Raw genomic sequence first — 4,220 nt, 5'->3', positions numbered from 1 at the left:
CGGGCTCGGCGAAACTTTATCTAGAAACTTATGAAGGCTGGTGGTTCATGGTGCGTGGCACCATCAGAGATGGAACGGATGGCCAACTCCTACTTCAAGGAGGTTTTTACAAAAGACCCGACCTTGGATCCGAACAAGGTGTTGGACAGGATCGCCCCTAAGGTCTCCGCGGAGATGAATGAGGCCTTGTGTCAACAATACACGGAGGAGGAGATATCTAATGCGCTATTTCAAATCGGTCCGTTGAAAGCACCGGGTTGTGCTGGTTTCCCGGCCAGGTTTTATCAACGGAATTGGGCTGTTCTCAAGGATGAGATAGTGGCAGTTGTGCAGGAGTTTTTTACCACTGGTGTCATGCCGAATGGGGTTAACGACACGTCCATTGTGCTAATTCCTAAAGTGCCACATCCGAGAGAGCTGAAGGATTTTCGGCCCATTAGTTTGTGCAATGTGGTGTATAAGATCGTGTCAAAGTGCATGGTGAATAGGCTTCGGCCTCTCTTAACTGAGCTTATTTCTGAAAATCAGAGTGCCTTCATCCCCGGGAGGCTCATCTCTGATAAATCCATCATTGCATTTGAGTGCATCCAGCACATCCAGACCGCCAAGGAAAATTCACCATCGTTGTGTGCTTATAAACTGGATTTGTCAAAGGCTTATGACCGTGTGGATTGGAGTTTCCTGGAGAGGGCGCTTTCTAAGTGGGGATTCTCTTATCAATGGATCTCCCGCGTGATGGCATGCGTTACCTCAGTGAAGTACTCGGTGAAATTCGATGGGAAATTGTTGGAGCCCTTCTCCCCTTCGAGAGGGCTCCGCCAAGGTGATCCATTATCCCCCTTCCTCTTCCTTTTTGTGGCTGATGCTCTTTCTATTCTGTTGAATAAGTCAATGAGAGAAGAAGGACTACAAGGGGTCAAGATATGCAGGAGTGCTCCGGTTATATCACATCTTCTGTTTGCGGATGACTCCCTTCTGTTTTTTCACGCATCAGAACAACAAGCTCTTTTGGTTAAAGGTGTGTTGAACACGTATACGGCGGCGACTGGACAATTAATCAACCCATCGAAGTGCTCCATCCTTTTCTCAGATAATTGCTTGCCAAGTGTGGTGCAGGAGGTTAAATCTGTTCTGGAGATTACACAAGAAGTTTTTGAACCGAAGTACTTGGGCCTTCCGGTCCCGGAAGGAAGAATCCACAAAGGAAATTTCAAAACCATCCAGGAACGATTACACAAGAAACTCATTGATTGGAGTGAGCAATATGTTTCCTCTGGCAATAAGGAGATTTTGATCAAGGCTTGGCCTGCCTACTTATGTCATGAGTGTCTTTAAGCTCCCTGCTTCGGTTTGTGGCGAGTTGACTCGTATGATCCGTCAATATTGGTGGGGTGTTGAAAACGGGAAGAAGAAGATGGCCTGGATGAGCTGGGACAGATTGAGGCTACCTAAATCTATGGGTGGCATGGGGTTTAAGGACATGAGGGCTTTTAACCAAGCATTGTTGGCCAAACAAGCTTGGCGCTTGATAGACACGTCGGACAGCCTCTGTGCACGATTTATGAAGGCCAGATATTACCCTTCGGGACAGCTGTTGGATACGGCTTTCTCAGGCAACGGTTCTTCAGTTTGAAAGGGTATTTTACATGGTCTTGACCTGCTAAAGAGAGTTCTTATTTGGAGGGTTGGCAACGGAGCTGATATTTGTACGTGGAGAGACCTTTGGATCCCTCGCCCGTCGACGTTTCGCCCTATTACACCCAAGGGTAACTGTCGCCTGAACCGGGTGGCGGATTTTATTGATGACAACGGTGCTTGGCGTGTGGATCGCCTACGGGAATTCTTTTGGCCTATGGACGTGGATTACATACTAAAAATCAGAACATCTCCATGCAATCGCGACGACTTCGTCTCTTGGTTCCCGGAGAAGTGTGGCGCTTTCACGGTAAAGAGTGCGTACAAGTTGGCCACATGTGATCACAACGTCACTTTTGCTAATGGATCATCTAGCTCGAACCCGGAGGGAAACCGTTCAGTGTGGAACCGGATTTGGTCGGCCAATGTACCTCAGAAGATGAAAATCAATGCCTGGAGAGTGGCCACCGACACATTGGCAACTCAACAGTGCAAAAATCACAGGCACTTGGCTACACGTTCTCTCTGCCCTCTCTGTGGGGTAGAGGAGGAGACTACTTTTCATGCTCTGATTACCTGCACGCAGGCGAGGACCTTGTGGATTAATATGCGTAGGAGATGGCCGCTACCTAATGATGATGTTCTCATTGATAATGGGAAGGAATGGCTCATGTTCCTTCTCAGCTCCTGCTCTGAGGTGGTTGCAGACATGGTGATTATGCTGATTTGGAGGATATGGCAGATTCGTAATGATATATACCATGGCAAGGAAGCTACTCATGTGCTTGCCTCGGTAGAGTTCTTGGATAGCTACTATAAATCTATTAACCTAGCGGGCAAGTTCACAGTGGAGGATATTGTTAAAGGCAAGATGCCCTCGGTGGCCCTGGTGTCGCCGCGCCAAAAAGCTTCAGCGGCTGCCATGTCGTGGCCGGCACCACCGCAAGGCTCCGTGCCCCTGTCCGTCGATGGTTCATTCCATCCGGAGGACGGCACTGCGGCGGTCGGGATGGTCCTAAGGAACTACGAAGGGGTGATTCTTTTTGCAGCATACCGATATGTCTTTCACTGCAATGATTCACTCGAGGCGGAACTACATGCGATGATGCAAGGTATGGCGCTGGCTATTGAACACTTCGACGCTCTGGTGATACTACAATCGGATTCTTCTGAAGCGTTGTCATGCCTGTCTATGGATGCTCTCCAGCGTTCAGCTTATGGCCACTTAGTATTGAAGATCAAGTACTTAGCTGATAGTAGGGAGTTTATTCCTCAAAAACTTAGTCGTTCTCAAAATAGAGTTGCTGATCGTCTGGCAAACTATAGTCGTACGGAGCGAGCCACCGCTGTCTAGCTACGCTCAGTTCCTCCTTGTATTGAGGATGTGTGGCGTCTCGACTGTAACTGTATGAATTTGCAATAAAACTCCGTTTATCCTCGCAAAAAAAAACACCGTTACAAGCGTCGCGTCACCATGACGAGTGTGCAGGAGATACTTGTTCCACCGTGTTGTCCCTTCAACCGCTTGGTGAACGGCATGAGGACAAATAAGCTATGCCAGTACATCATGCAAGCGTGAAGGTTCATGGTCTCTCCTGCCTCCCGGCGCCAAACTGGTCGTTGGGGCAAGGGTATGGACGAAATCAACAGTTGAGGATGAGAGTTGTGTGCTGTCTACGATTTACTGGTATGATGCCAATCTACATAAGATAGCTAGTACCAAAAAAATAAAAATAAAAATAAATACATAAGATAGCTAGTATTGATTATCATACACATTTTTGAAGCACATGTTCTCATGTCATTTGAGGACTAACAAACTAGAAAAAATCAGAATACAAATGTAGTACACCGCTATTAAATGTGAATTCACAATTCTTAATCAGACATTAATTTGAGGGTATTTGAAAAAAAAAAGTTTAAGGGTATTAATCAGACATTAAGACCATGAATCCACAATTCTAATGAAAAATTAAGACCACCCAAGGCTTTGCCCTGGAAAGAACTCCATGAAACACTGTATCTATAAGGGCAGTCCCAATGCTCCATCTTGTACGATATATTAACCATGACAACTAAGCAAAAATCTGACGTGACATGACACTTAAGAAGAAAGAGAGACTTGTCATATCTTAACTAGATATAGTTCTTAGCACCAAAACCAAGACAATTTATACATTCTACTCATATAAGAGGTATATGTACGGGGAGTGTCCTAGATTCCTGATTTCGAAACATTTCAGCGCCTCAAAACAACACGAGCATGTGCTTATATGAGTAAACAGTAGTTCTAAATATATTTAGTCAAGTTGAATTGAAATTAATATTTAACCAAATGAAGTGAACAATGAACCAACTCTCATGGCACCGCAATGTTTGATTGGGCTCACCTGATATATACTACTCTTTTCATTGCAAAAATAAATAACTATATACTACTCACTTTGCCTATATTTACATGTCATCCCTAAGGCCTCATTCGGCTTGGAGGATTTCCATATGAAAAAACATAGGGAGAAGGATTCCAAAGGAAAAAAAGTATAGATGCATTTGGTTTGTAGGAACGCGAATAGGAATTCCTTAAA

This window comes from Triticum aestivum, chromosome 5D (assembly GCF_018294505.1).
Source record: "Triticum aestivum cultivar Chinese Spring chromosome 5D, IWGSC CS RefSeq v2.1, whole genome shotgun sequence".
Classification (NCBI taxonomy): domain Eukaryota; kingdom Viridiplantae; phylum Streptophyta; class Magnoliopsida; order Poales; family Poaceae; genus Triticum; species Triticum aestivum.
This window is presented reverse-complemented; position numbering follows the sequence as displayed.